This window comes from Leptinotarsa decemlineata, unplaced genomic scaffold, assembly GCF_025532065.1.
Source record: "Leptinotarsa decemlineata unplaced genomic scaffold, Ldec_3_MD MMD2_tig00026307_RagTag_RagTag, whole genome shotgun sequence".
NCBI lineage: Eukaryota > Metazoa > Arthropoda > Insecta > Coleoptera > Chrysomelidae > Leptinotarsa > Leptinotarsa decemlineata.
The window spans coordinates 11,720,385-11,736,724 of record NW_027412681.1 but is presented as its reverse complement, the minus strand read 5'-3'; the positions used below and the strand labels follow the sequence as shown (position 1 = coordinate 11,736,724).

General features: G+C 32.9%; 1 protein-coding gene and 1 long non-coding RNA gene across 2 annotated transcripts in view; both read left to right on the top strand.

The window, feature by feature from the left end:
* The window catches only part of LOC111507616 (senecionine N-oxygenase), a 41,070-nt gene that overhangs the window by 385 nt on the left and 24,345 nt on the right, over nucleotides 1–16,340 (top strand). The gene's annotated exons all lie outside the window — the stretch shown is intronic.
* LOC141485053 (uncharacterized) lies at nucleotides 3–4,810 on the top strand. Its single transcript, XR_012466985.1, has 2 exons — nucleotides 3–1,639; nucleotides 4,413–4,810. It is a non-coding gene; the product is annotated as an uncharacterized lncRNA (long non-coding RNA).

The following is a 16,340-nucleotide window of genomic DNA, read 5'->3' as shown; positions in this document are numbered from 1 at the left end:
TTTTCAAATGAGAAATTTGAAAAGTTTCCAGACATAACTCTGAGACAATACACCGATTTTTTGTCAAAATTTCATATTTATTTAGGGTATCAGGAATCATTTACATTTTTTCAAAGTTTGTCCACATTCAATACACATTTTGTTGAATTTTCTAGAAACTTCATGAAAATGTTCCTTGATTTCTTCCAAAATGTTTGGAAATTCTATTGGTGTCGAAATTTTCTCGCTTTTCTTTCCCAAATGCTCCTCTCTAAGGCTCTTATGAACTGCATTCAGAAGATAATTCAGTTTTAAAAAACCCCAATTAAAATTTAGTGCAACTTCAGGAAATTTGAATTGAATTTAATTTTTTTTTTAATTTTGGGGGAAAATAATAACTTTTGAGGAAAATTATTTGATTTCCTCCCAAATTTGTGTTTTAATCCTCCAGTGTAGGAGTAACGTTAAAAATACAATTTTTTTTGTGAATGTCCCATTCAACGTATTATAAAAGTTCCTTTTGAATCCCTTAAGGTTTTTTTTTCCATTCAACACATTATAAAAGATTCTTTTGAATCTTTTAAAGTTTTTTTTCAGTGAAATTATATTCAGGATTTGTGGATTTTTTTTGTAAAATCATTGTGAATATTTGATGGATATTGAAAAACTTGAATCAAAAAAATTTTATAGAAGACTGCAACAAAATTTGAGAAAATTAAGAGAATATTTCAACAAAATTTAGATAAGAAAATATTTTGGCTAAACTTGAAAAATTAGTTGACAATATTTCAATAAATCATATGAATTTTGACCCCTGAAAAACTTTGGAAAAATATAATTGACATTTTCCTGTGCAGAAAATGTGGCGACGTTTGAACATTTTATTTTTATATTTCGTCAAAATCCTATTTAAATTTTGTTGTGATTTGATTGAAATATTGTAGAAATCTTTCAGTGAGGTTTCATTTAAAATTTGTTCAGGGTGAGCCATTGAAAATAAATCGAAATTCTCATAATGGGCGTTGTGCACATAAAGATAAATCTTGCAAACACGTCCATCTCCTCGACATGGTGTGATCCAGTCTTTGAATCTCAGGGGTAAAGTGGTATCTCGTTTGAAAGGTCATCGATTTGAAATTTCAATATTGTCCACCTACTTCCTCAAATACAATGAATGTTATAATTCAATATAAAAAAGTTGTTTTCCTGTGGAATTCTGAAATTTTTTCTAAGCACAGCCGTAAATAAAATGTTTAACAAACATTCGACGCTTCCGTCTAATTGAGACAAGTCACTTTATAATGCAAGGAACATTGTGAAAACAAAGGATTTCGATGTGAAACATCTATAGCCGCACGTTAAACCAATTGTTGGCATGGCGACGCATGGCGTGGCGATGGGTCGCCATGCGCAAGCGACTGTGCGATTATCTACCTACTCTTTCGGTGTTACGCTATCTTCCTCGCCACACTGAGCTCAGATGCCTATAGTGTATGCAATTGTTTTTTCTCAGTATATATAACCTTTGATTTACTGAATGAATAATTTTTAAAAATGATTAAAAATGAAATATGTCTGACAGAGATAATTTAGAAAGTGAGAGTGAGCAGCCTCCTGCAAAGAAAGCAAAATCACATTACGACACACTATCAAGTCATCAGTAAGTTGATTATATTTTTATATTTTATAATATATGATGGAATTGGCCGATACTTGATGAAATTCCATAAGTATCATATTCAAAAAACACTTTATCATGAGGTTTTCACTAAACAATTTTACAAAAACGCAACACGTGTTTCGCCATACAATGGCTTCTTCGGGCGTGTGTTTATTAACTATATTCTACATATTCAATTCTTAATATACCTAATTTTACAATTTGAAGTTTCAAATACCTGATTTATACCTAAGTTTGTAATGAATTAAATTACCTGAGCTTATGTCCCAATTTGCACATTTGAAAAATTATTTAGTAATGGGGAGTTATTCAATTCTAATTGATCATTCAGTGAATCACCTGAATTCCTGAATCTATTGATTTCTCAATATTCTGAAAGATTGAGTTTCAAACTCTTCTCTTCTAAATGCAACACGTTATTCATGATGGCACTCATGTCCTTCTGCTAAAAGGTGGTTTGCAAATGTGGAATTGGTCTTTCTATTAACAAAACTACTTCTATGATCTTTAATTCTTTGGGGAAATGCTCTCCCTGTTTGGCCAATATAAAGTTTTGTGCAAGTCACAAGTCAGCTTATATACTCCTTATACGGGCAATATTATTGGTTGCCAGTTTTTTTAAGAAAGAATACTTAAACGTAGCTTACAGAACGAATAAGAGTCTGAGTAAATTTATTAAAAAGACAAAACTTCGGTGTCGGATAAATCAGGAGTATATAAGTTGACTTGTAACTTTTGACAAAACTGTGGTTGGCCAAACAGGGAGAACATTTTCCCAAAGAATTGAAGAGAATAGAAGTAGTTCTGTTAATAGAAAGACGAATTCCACATTTGCAAACCACCTTTTAGCAGAAGGATATGAGTTCAATCATGAATACGACATGTGCCATTCACAAGAGAAGAGTCTGAAACTCAATCTTCTAGAATGTTCAGAAATCAATAGATTCAGGAATTCGGGTAATGGGGAATGTTCCTCCTGACGAAAATCAAGTAGTTTCCATAAATGAGCTCTTGAACAACGCATTTTAAACTTATAATTTCAACCTTTTCCTTTAAAAAATTATTTAAATACTTTAAAAAGAGGAATGAAATAATGCATTCAACATTTAAAGGGATTCGTTTCTATTTTACTATTTGGCAACATCGGTTATAGCTAATGAAGGACAATGAATATGTTACCTGTATGAGACAAACAAAGATGACATATTTCAGAGGCGTGCTGTACTGTTTACTTATGTTCCGAGTTCCGAGACATTCTGTGACATATGACATTTTGTGCACCTTACCTATCTTCCTCTATATAAATAAATAACAAAACAACTGTTGTTTATGTGGGTTGTGGAGGTGGTATTGAACTATAATTTATATTTTGCCTCAATTGTTGATTTATAAAGATATTTTTCCTTTTTTAAAGTAGAATATCTGGGTACATATAAATTATTTCAACTTGATAAGGGCGCTGTTGCCATTATGTGAATCAGAAACAAATCCCTTCAAAAATTAAAACCCAACATTTGAAACATCAATTTGAATACTTTTCGAAGTGAATTTGAAAAACTCATGAATTAAACTCAACTTTATTTTGTTCAAACTTGCATTTGCTGTAATATCCCAAATTGAAGAACATTCCCCATTTAGTGAATGATCAATTAGAATGGAATAACTCCCCATTAATAATTCTTTACAAACTTAGGTAAAAATCTGGTACTTCAAGTTGTAAAAATGGGTATATTTAGCATTAAATATGTAGAATATTATAAGTAAAGACACGCCCAAAGAAGGCGTTGTATGGCGAAACACGTTTTGCGTTTTTGTGAAACTGTGTAGTGAAAATCTCACAATTAAGTGTTTTTTGAATACGTTTATATTTTATAATTAAACTGTGCATTTATCTCAACATTAAACCCGCGTATATTTGGTATGTCTCAAGGGTCAGTGAATGTAAAATCTATTCTCTTGTTGGATTAAAATTAATACCATTTTCATAGCATATATTATTTTTAAATTCATTATCGATTAATTTTAATTTGATTCTTACGAAAATGTATGCACTTGAACACTTGCTTGAAGAATGAATTGTATAAATACTGACAAAATTGTATTTAAAAATTAGCTTATAGCGAGTAGCGCACGAATTGTTTTTCCTATTTGTAATTAACAGGAACATCAAAAAATTAATCAATCAACTGATTTTCAAATGATGGTAGAATTTATATTGAAACATTTATAATATATTGTAATATATTGCAATATTCTTGATTTTACTAGTATACTCATATCAAAGCCACACTGAAATTTCTCATGTGTATTTCAATTACATACATTTTATAAATATTTCACTACCCAACAGTCATTACAGGGGTCACAAACTATTATAATTGATGTTTCACATCTGTGACAAATTTCAGTTACTTAAACTTGGAAGTATATGAACAAAGTTAGTTCAAACAAATAAGGGTTAGGCTATGTACTAGGAGAGAAAGTTAAGGTTTTATAGAATTTTTCACGATGACTTTTGTGACAGCGAAAGATATGATATTTTAAAAAATGGAGTTTGTGAAGATCGAATGGTTAAGGTGTAGTTTATGGAAATTACTACGGATCTTCATCATGTGTATATTTCTAATTATTTCTCACAAACTCGTTCAAAATTTTCATCGAAAGTAGAAAATTCTAATGATATTTCGAATTTTTCACAACATTGTTTGGGAAAATGGCAAAATTCTGACGAAATTTTATATAATTTCGACAGGATATCCAAGTTTCATGAAACAGTCAAGCAGCACTTCGGACTCCCCCTCACCCCAGTTGAATCTTCAAACGATTAAAATGAAAGTGATGAAGGTGATATATTGTTTTAGTTTCGCAAGTTTGTTTTCAAATTGATACCTTTTTCATTACTGATATTGGGAGTGATTTCAAGGAACAAGAAATATTTAAATAAATAGTGATATTCAGGACTGTGTCATTATTTTTATTTTGCTTAGCATGAACATATTAATGTTGTTCTATCTCCTAGAATTGTGTTGTGTTTTGAGTTGACAAGTTCAAAAAATACGTTTGATTGTAAATAAGCTTATAATTTATTTGCCAGGATTTCTTTTACCATAATGATTTTAGCCAATATAAATAAACGAAAACACTCTGTTTTATACATTTCCGGAAAAATTTTGTGATATAAATGATTGCAAAAAATAAATTTGTTTATTTTGACATATAAATAACATAGTAGTACTTTCTCCTTCATACGATAACAAATTTCCAAAAGAGTTAACTAGATAACATATTATTTGAAGTGAAAAACTTTTTGGCTTAAAAAGGAATAAACTGTTTACAAAAATATGTAGTTCATATATAGAAGTTACTTTAGATACAAACGGAAGAAAAAAATAGCTTTTGTTAGAATATACAGAACATACTCCTGCTAGGAGGACTTATCAATAATAATAACTCATTTATTTGAAGGTGATTGACAATGTTTCATGATGAATTTCACTAGTTCGGACTTCCATTGTCTAATATATAAAATGATTTGAAATCCCTGAAACAATTAAAAAAGAAGAATTGAAAATTATTAGCTGAAAATAACAATTATATTAAGCAAAAATAACCTGAAATGAAATGATAGTGAGATAAAATGCAAGTCAAAATCGAACAATTGAAGAAAAATAAAGAAATAAAAATGTAAATAAAAATAATAAAAAAGTTAAGAGATTCCAAGCCACGTTAGTTCACGACGTTTCGATTGTTAGTATCTACAATCGTCTTCGGATGATGACTGGACTGATTCCTACGAGAGACGACTATTTATGGGTCGTTCGAGTACTTTCACTTATCCCCACTTTCCATTTTTTCCGCTTCACTGTTTCAGTGGGAGCTGACCGTTTGGCGGGAGTTGGCCATTTTTCGCTTGATGATGGGTTTCCATATGTTGCGTATCTCTACGCTAGCTTGGCTGAATACGTTGTTGGACAGCATGTATACGGCTTCCTTGAATTTTCTCCTAAACCAATGTTCCTCTCTGTGTATGATCTTGGGACCACTCGATATTGTGTTGATGTTTTGTTTGTTCAATTGTTCGATTTCGACTTGTATTTTATCTCACTATCATCTCATTTCAGGTTATTTTTGCTTAATATAATTGTTATTTTCAGCTATTCATTTTTAATTCTTCTTTTTTAATTTTTTCAGGGATTTCAAATCATTTTAGGTATATATTAGATTAGACAATGGAAGTCCGAACTAGTGAAATTCAATAATAACTCAATTGGAAGCAAAGATCACTTCATTCGTCTAATTTTTTCCATAGAATCGAATTGTATTATCAAATTTATTCTATGTTGTTGGTAAGTCAGAGAAAAAAAGTTACTATTTTCGCAATAAAATTGTTAATAACTTTATAATTAATTCACAGTACTTGGGTCTGGTTACTCAAAAAATGATAACTAGGGAGTTTCATAATATGAAAAAACACCACACAGTGTTTACAATTCATGTTTCCGATTCTTTGATTAGCATTCAGTTTCTCCCAAAACCGTATGTGTCTGTTCAGCGATAAGAATAAGTTTGCTCCTAAGAGTGATGAGATATTCCTATGGATATTTTAATTCGTTTTCGAGTCAACAACTCATTATCACTGGCGATATGAGCCATTTCCAAAAAAGTATTTTTAACAGAATATATTTTCATGTTTTATCGGATTCTCTTCTGTTCATCTCTGAAAAATCGTTTTCATGTAGGTTGGTTGAATCAACTTTTCAAATATTGTAAAAAAACTTCCGGAATGTAACTTGTCATCTGATGAAAACACATCAATCAAGTATTGTTATTTTGGGTTTTTTAAGAACAAAACACAAGGCGCTCTTAGAGCGGTGCCTGTGTGAAAGTAGTGATTCACATTGGATTTGAATCTCTGGGGATTGAATCCATTTGGAAAAACGTTCTCAGAAAGTTTATTTCTCATAAACGCATTTCTCGGAGTTGAAGAGTTCTCAAACGGTTATCAAACGAGTGAGAGAGTTCTCAAACGGAGAAGTTTGGGGTGTACTAAGTTGAACCTCAACACGATGAGCAGCCACAGTCCGTCGCGTATTTTTGATATGTACCGCTCTTTGTGGAATCAAATATGCCAAGTCACTTGAACACTTCCCGTGAAAGTATCTATAGAAGAGAGACAAATCTCCAACCTTTCCTCGATGTTCCAGACTATCAAGGTTGCAAGTGATGTTCGAGTCTCCAATCAGTTGGATGGCTCTTTCCTGGATGGAATCCAGCAGCTTCAGGGTATGTTTGGGGGCAGAGCTACATACATGAGAAAAATACTCCAAAGAAGGTCTGATCTGAGCTTTATAAAGAATCAAAAGTTGCTGAGGTGTGTAGAGTTTTCTGGTTCGGAACAGTGTTCCAAGCTTTTGAGAAGCAGTCTTTGCAATTCCAGCGACACAATTCTGTCCATTTTAACCCCCAACAAACTTATCGAAGCAAAACGCGAAATTGTCTGACCTGACAATATTGTATCCGGTTCGGAGACATTTATCTTTTTGCAGAAAACCGATGCCTGGATTTGAGTGGCATTGAATTGAACCTGGTTACTGTCACCCCAATTCGAAATTACTTCTAGATCCTCATTAAGATTTGCGATCTCCCGCTGCCAATGTAGATGTGCATCCGCAACCGATGTCCTGGAATCCAAATGTAATGACGAGACAAGTGTGCTATCTTCAACAAAGCAATATATTGGATTCTTAGTTTTTCCCAATAAAAAGAGGGGTTGGAGACAAAATGGATTCCTGAGAACACCAGCGTTGATGAGGGAACTATTCGAGAGATATCCATTGATGGTCACTTGCAGGGAATGTCCTTTCAGGAAGCTGAAAGCCATAATATCAAAGGCATTAGAAATATCAAGCGTAACAGCTCTTGACTCTCCATGTTTCTAGATTGCGTTATGCCAAATATGGGTGACATACGATAAAAGGTCGCCTGTTAATCTTTGTTTCCGAAAGTCATATTGATGATTGCTTAAGATGTTGAAGCCTTGCAAATATTTGAGTATGGTAGTTTACAGCTTTCTTCATGATTTTCGATATCACTGATAGCAAAGCGACTGTTTTGTAGTTATTTGGAAGATTATTCTTGTCCTTTTCAGGAATAGGCTTCTTGTTGGACAAAAAGGAGAGAGCCCTTTCTTGTAAGATTAGAAAGTCTGCAAAATACTGGTGCGAGTCCATTTGCTCACTTTTTAAGTACGATGACGGGCACTTTATCAGAACCAGACGCCTTGTTGATATTGAGCTGTTTCAAAATTCGCCTGACTAGACACTGTCGAAAAGTAATTTCCAGCATTTTGGATTCTAGTATGGAAATGGTGGTGCCTATCCCAGAAAATCGTCTGTGGAGTGGGACCCAAATTGTTCAGCTAGTAGATCTGCTTTTTCTATGGCTGTTGTTGCAATTAAACCATCCGCTTGTGTTAGTGGTGGAATTGTGGATTTTGTAAAGTTCCGATTTACAGCTTCATCTACCAACCAGAAGGATCTAGACCCGTTGCGATTGGCAAGTAATTCATCCCTAATTCTCGGATTGTGAAGTTCGTTGCTTTCATTTATCCTAAGTTTGCAGCGTTGCGAGCATTAACAAACCTAGTTCGGTTTCCGACACTGAGATTTTTGCGCCACTACCATTAGACGAGATTTCTGAAGGCGACAGCTTGCTTGCAATTTTTGTTGAACCAAGATTTGCCGAGAAAGTCGTTTTATTGAGAAAGGAATATATGCATCCGTGGATGATAGAATAACTTCCGTGACATCAGAAGCACAAGTTGATGGATCTTTACAGCTGAAACAAACATCTAGCCAGAAGAAATTTCGGAAATGGTCTTGAAGATCCTCCCATTCAGCAGATCTATAATGCCAAACTTTGCGCGGCTTAGATTGTTCCCGAAAATTTATCGGTAATTCACTCAACACTGAAATGAGTTTGTGGTCAGAAGATAACAATGGAGACCTTACCGTGACTGTGTAAATTTCTGGATTGGTTATTAGGTATTCAGTAATTCAATAATTCAATAACACACTTGTACATAAAATATTTCAAATAATATATATAAGAATTATCTCACGGTATGTATGGGTTACATCTAGGTATGAAAAATACCTGTATTATGCTTTCCCATCTATTCAGCAGGATTATAAATCATGTAGGTACATCTTAAATACATAAAATGGATATGCTTAATAAATACAATGAGTGAAATCGGAGGGCAGTAACAATTCTAAGGATTTAATGAGTTGTTGGCCGGAGAGCTAGGAAGAGCTGTATTTCAAATTTAAAATATATTGATAGGTGAATGATAATAATGGTGAACAGTATTCATTTTACTAACGGGTTGGGTTTTTTTGTATATAACTTTTCAAGGCAGTTTTGAATTTTCTTATACCATTTATAGTTTTCAGGGAGAAGGTTGAAAACTTTTGGGCCATAATAAAAGAGACTTCTTTGGGAATGGGTTTTCCTGAAAAGTGGAGTTTGCAATGTTGTGATCATACTTGACCTTTTTATATAATTTTCATTTTTTTTGAATTTACCGATATTTAATTAGATCCAGATAATGCTTCTGTAAATATATAGAGAATTTATATTCATTATTGGTGTATTGTTGTAGAGTAACATGGTTGAAAATGGTTTTTCTTTTTTGAAAATAATTTTTAGTAAAGAATTTTGAGCAATTTTTAGAGAGTCGAGAATATTATTAAAAGCGCTGCCCCATGCTGTAATGCAGTAACTTAGGAAAGATTCAGCTAAACTGTAATATAGAGTTATTAGCCTATTTTTGGATACGATGTCCCTCAGATTGTAAAATTTATTCATTAGCAATCGCATTCTTTTGATCAAGTGATTAACATGTTCGTCCCACCTCATGTGTTGGTTGAGAAAAACTCCTAAGTATTTAATCGATGACGTCTTTGTTATTTCGAGTCATTGGCACTGTAGACTTGAGCAATCTGGTTTATGAATTTTAATTGTTTCTTTGTTGGGTTGATCGTTACATCTAAGGGAAAAGGTAATAAATTTTGTTTTTTGTATATTAATACTCAATTTGTTATTATTTAACCATAATCCAATTTTCCTCAAATCTTGCTCAGCTGTGCAAATAGTGTCATTCCAGGTTATTAGGTATATATCCAGAAAACTAGCATATTCTTCATCATGGTCAGGAATCCTGGTTGGCTCATTTATAATTTGAGTAAGTCCGCTGCTTATTGCAAAAGCCTCAGCTTCGCCACCTTGTTCTCACATTTTTGTATGATTATCCGATAGACAAAGTACATAAAATTCAAAAATTTCGGTGTGTAATACCAAAACTCAACACTCAACAATTTAGAGATGAGATCACCAATAGAACGTAGTTTACCGGATACTCTGTGTCTCCAAAAATCTGTTAAAAATCTGTTTTTTCGTATACCTAGGTCAAAACATACAACATTTGAAAAATAGACTCAAGCGACATGTGAATGATTGTTCAGAGGTAAACAAAGGAAATCAAATAAAACAGCCTCGAGTACCCACCATACAGAGACAAGAGTTTAATATAAGAGAGATTGGGAGTCTGTGAATTGTCTTGTGGATCATGTTCGATTTTTCACATAGGTCAAACTGGGAGTACATTGGAAGTGGGCATTAAAGAAGACAGAAACGGTTTTCAGAATGGAAAAGTTAGTTCAACGTATGCTTCTTACCTCCTTACAGAGGGACATGAGTTCAATAATGAGTTGAAAACTTTTCATTTTCAATAAAAGTTTTGAAACTTGACGTTTAAAACCTAATAAACGATCAAGTTAAGTTAAATATCTCTCCGTTACTCCACATGTTCTCAACAAAGTCATGGTTTGTCGCCCTGGAATAATTGAATGTAATATTTATCTATTTATTGCCTTGTTTTCCACATGATTCCCACTATTAAATGAGTATTATCCCCCTTTTTAACCAGAATTTACCTGCTTCCACTAGTAAATATATTGATTGTATTGGCATAGATTGGAATTTATTATCGGATCGGAACGTATATCAAAGTAATGTTTCAAGAATATAAAATGTTTCAATATAAAAGTATTTCATAAAATATTGCTTGAGACAGTTTTTGTATAGCGAAACATGTGTCGCGGTTTTGTGAACCTTTTACAGTAAAAATAAAAATTTAGTTTATTAGTGAGTTTTAATATGGATTTTCATCAATGTATCGGCCAGTTTCATTCAGTTAATTGAACTTTCCCGGACTGAACACAACTTCATTCAAACCTCAAACAAAATTATCAGGCTATCATTGTATTTTGAATGACTAACATTATCGAGATATATAAAAAAAATAGAAATGAGTGCATCAATAGTTCACAAACAAGCCATAATTTGGTAATTTTAGATTAGACCAACCGTATGTAAAAATGATAGTATCAATCATTATTTTTGAATCCTACTATCTTTTGTTTTCAAATAATGGCACCCATTTCACAATCCCATTGATAGTATATTTTTGTTTGCACAGAAAAAACCAACGGAATTCAAACCAATGTATGATCATTCTAATTTATTGAGGAGATATTTAGTCTAGAATGTTGGATAAACAAATAAAAATCCTGAAAAACAATTATTTAAATTGAAATGTTCACTGAGAAGAGATTACGGACAAGAAAACTTTGAACTATTGCACCATCACACCGTTACGTTGCATACAGTGAGCAGCATATGTAACGGATAATAAATTGATGGATGTAGCCGTTACTACGTGGTAGGAAATCATAATGAAAAGAGAAATGAAAATTTCTATGTTTTTTACCACTTTTATTTGTAACTCACGTTATTGCAGTTTCGTCCTATACGGACATTTTCAAACTTATACAATAAACTAACAATGATTCATTACATTCGCTATTATATACCACCCCTGCAGGTACTAATAAGAATAGAAGTACTTGACTTGATTGAGAACCTGAATTTACAGTTCACAATGCGGATATACCAATTTAAAAACCGGAGAGTGAATTAAATCGATTTGATTATTTAACAGGTTGCACCCGCAATGTTTATGCTTGTGAATTTCCAAGGATTCTAAATAATTGAGTTTGCAATCCTTCCTTGTATAAGTTTGAAAATGTCCGTATAGGACGAAACTGCAGTAACGTTAGTTACAAATAAAAGTGATAATAAACATAAAAATTTTCATTTCTCTTTTCGTCGTAACGGATAAATTCATTTTCTACGTTATTAGCCATTTTCAAGAAAAACCCTGAAACAAGTGGAATTATGTATTCGAAGAAACACTCTGTGACATAAAAAATCCTCCCTCCTTCACCCCGTCAACGTGAAAGCAACCCCCTCAATTTTTTTAAATTCAAAAGGGGGTCAAGTGATATCTCATTTTGAAGGGTATTCAATTTTCTGTACAGCCATATCTTTATTTTTGATTTCATGCATGCGTTATAATGAAACAATAAAATTCAATGTGTTGAAGTATCACGTAGGTATTCCATTGAATCCGTGAGCTGTACAATATGCCATTCACCTTCAATTTTTTTGTATGTTTTTACCAACCGTTGTTTCTCAGCCGTGACAGTTGAGTAAAAGATTGTATGTTTTCTGTGAACTTGCTGAAGAGAAACAGGTTTGCAGTTGTTGTTCAGTATTACTTTCAGACAATAGGCTAAAAGTTCTAGCAATGTCTCATTTGACTGAACGTCAAAGAGTAGAAGTGTTAATACTACTAGGATGTGGGGACAAAACTAGAACCCAGAAGAATTTAAGTGAAATATTCAATAATAAATATCCTGATCATCATATTTCTCAATCTACCGGTAGTAGAATAGAAACGAAATTTCCGAGAATTTGGGACTATCAAAGATATTTCAAAACCAGTCAGTAGTGTATTGATTGACGATGAGAAGAAATTGGATATTTAGTAGACATCGGTGAGAATCCATATAAACCTACCCGACAACTTGCAGAACTGAGTTTTGCGAAATAATGGAAGCCAGGAAGCGGGATCCTTTGAAAAATATATTGTTTTTCGGCGAGTCAACTTTTTTAAATGGAACCGTCAACAGACAGAACTGTCGATATTGGGTCCGAGAAAATCCCATTGGATGATAGAGGCCCACACTCAATATCCCAGAAAAGTAAATGTTTGAGCAGGGGTTATAAATAATCGCATAATTAGACCATATTTTCTCAACGAAACATTAACCGGTGACCGTTACTTGGAGTTTTTGACTAATTTTTTAGCTCTAACACTGAAAAGACTTTTCCATATAATGGAGGGTATCTGGTATCAGCAAGATGGTGCTCCACACCACATTTTGCAGCTGACGTTCGTGCATATCTGAATGAAGTTTTTCCCAACAAATGGATTGGTAGACGAGGTGTCATTGAGTGGCCAGCCCGTTCTCCCAACATGACACCGCTTGAATACTTTTTGTGGGGTTTTCTAAAATCCAAATTATACGTCAATAGGCCAAACAATATTCAAATTTTGCTGATCAGAATTAGAGAAGAAATAGAACGTATCACTCCCGAAACCATTCAAGATGTTGTTGGTAACTTTCAGCAACTCCTTTATCATTATCAAGAAACAAATGACTGGCAGTTTGAACATTTGATCTGAAGACTTCCATTAGTTATACATTGATTGCTACCGCTTCAATAAATGATTTACATAACACAATTTATTCAATTGTTTTTTTTTGACGTATGCACGAAATTAAAAAAATGAAGATATGGCTGTACATAAAATTGAATACCCTTCAAAATGAGTTATCACTTGGTCCCCTTTTGCATTTAAAAAAATTGGGGGGGAGGCTGTCACGTTGGGGAGGGGGGATTTTTTATGTCACAAAGTGTCTTTTCGAATACATAATTTGACGTGTTTCAGGGTTTTTCTTGAAAATGGCTAATAACGTAGAAAATTAATTTATCCGTTACATATGGTGCTTACTGTATAAGTATGAATCTACCTTCCTTGTCTTCGTTCAAATAGTTATTTTTATTACTGACACTGTCATATCATTCCTTGACATGAACTATGAGAGCAATATACCGTATGATAATTTGAAAATTAGCAATCAAGATCAAGTCTACATTAATAAAAAATATGTAGTACTTATTAGTTCTACGGATATCTTGAATAATTGAAAAATAGCGATAAATGATGAAATCTTGTTTCGCATAATATGATATAATTCAATAAAAATAATAGTACGCATGGACTAAAAACAATTACAGGGTGAGTTAACAAGATTTCTTGGGTCCATTGCTATCAGTGAAAACAATTTTTCGAATTGCCCAATTTTTTTTCGCAGTCATATTTATAAATACTATCTTTTGAAATTATTTTCTCGCATACTGGGTGATTCAGCCGAGTATGGCCAACCAAAGTTATATTTTTTTAAATAGAAAACCCAGCATATGAATACGTCATTAGATTCCATATTTGTTTAAGCCCTCTAAGGAATTTTTGTTTTCAAATTTCCATTGCGGCATTACCAAGTTATTCCAGAAAAACCTATTTTGCAGACAATAATTTTTTAATTCACCACCCGCATGTCTACAGCAATTAGGTGGCCTTTTTCAGGAAAATTTAATCACTATGAAAATTTCTGGAATCTCAACTTTTGGAAACAATATATAGGATGCTTGCGGTAAAAACGGTCAAGTTTCATTTATTTTCAAACAGACTAATTCAACTTTTTCAAATGAAACTTTTTCATTCGTATGACATGTTTATGTGAGGTATGCCATACAAAAAAACTGATATTCTACAAATTATACCCAGTTTTAATTATTGTTGTAACCACAAAAAAATCCATTTATTTACTTTCACTTTTTCAAAATGAACAATAATACCTAAATTTTTTTTAATAAAAGAATACAGAAGATGTTGAAAATGGCGACCATTTTCTGCAACACATAATGTCAGTCGTTTTTCAAACGAATTCTCTACACGTTTCAGCTAGCTTCGTCAGAAAATAACACCAAATCAAAAAAATAATTTTCCTTATTGATCTTTTGTAAGTCCCATCGGCAAAATTTAACACGTTTTTCAAAATATCTCTCTCTTAACTCTTGCATCAATTGCATGTGATGAGAATACAATTTTCTTGCTTGTATCATTCGAGACACGCTGGTTAAAGCAAATCCTAATTCCCTGCTCAAGTCTCGGGTACTCACATGGGGATTCTCAACAAAGTGAAAAGCAATTTGAAATGTATTCTCTTCATTTGTTACAGGGCAGACACGTACGAACTTCTCGTGATTGATATAAGCAGTTCTTTTAAATCTTGTTTTTAGAGCCTGAAATGCCCTTCCATCTGGTTGTCTTCTTTCGGGATACTCCTCTTTGTAAATCCTAGATGCAAGGAGGCAGTTTCCGTCACTTGTTTCCAAATCATAGACCATTTGCACCATATCTTCCAATACATAATTCACAATGAAAATGATTCAACCTACACGCGAAATAAACTCCAACATATGGAGTTATTGACAAATTCCGAAATTCATTTTTTGATGTGTCATGGCTAACAGACTTTTCAAAGAAAAAAGCAGTATAAGTATTCTTTAGGTTTTTTACGCATTTCTTACCGTTGAAACCGCCAATAACTATCACCAAATGGTATGAAAAATGCTAATGTACTGGCGATTAGTTTGAATATTCGAAAAACAAATTTGAGCAAGTGAACGTAAAAAAATATATTTTTTGTGGTTACAACAATTGCTAAAACTTGCTATAATTCGTAAAATATTATTTTTTCTTATAGTATACCTCTTATAAAAAATGAAGTGAAATGTTGAAATATTTCATACAAATGAAAAAATACAAGGTGTTCCATTTGAAAAAGGTGAAAATGAATAAAACTCGTCCTGTTTTACCGAGAACCTTTTATATAGTTTCCGAAAGTTAAGATTCCAGAACTTATCCTAGATAGGTTGACTAACTTTTCTTAAAAAAAATCCACTTAATTGCTGTAGACATGTGGGTGGTGAATTAAAAAAATATTGTCTGTAAAATAGTTTTTTCTGGAATAACTTGTCAATGCCGCAATGCAAATTCGAAAACAATAATTCCTTAGAGAGATTAAAAAAAAATGGAATCGAATAACGTATTCACATACTGGGTATTCCATTTAAAAAATATAACTTTGGTTGACCACGCTCGGCTGAATCACCCAGTATGCGACAAAATAATTTTGAAAGATAGTCTTCATCGATATGACTGCATCTTCCGATATAGGGTGCATCCAATATTCAGAGAAATCACACGTTAAAAGGTAAGACCTCCTTAGTCCTTAGCTCGCACAAGTTTCGACTTCTGAGGGTTGTCGTTCGTAGGGTGCGATAGCTGGTTAACGGGAAAACAGATTTAGACAGATTTTTTAAACAACTAGATTTGCCAAGCTGTACTAGAAGAGGACAAACGTAGAGTCCTCCTAGTTCAACAGAATTCGCACCCATAAATATAACTAAAGTTCGGGTTGAATCAATTCAATACAAATTTCCATTGCAAATCGTTGGTCACATAGTAATTATCTAATTGGAATCGAATATGTAATCACCTCAAACAAAAAATCATGAAATTTAGTTCGTAGTAACACTATGTTATGATTCCGAGCAATGGGCAGATTATTTGCAATGAATA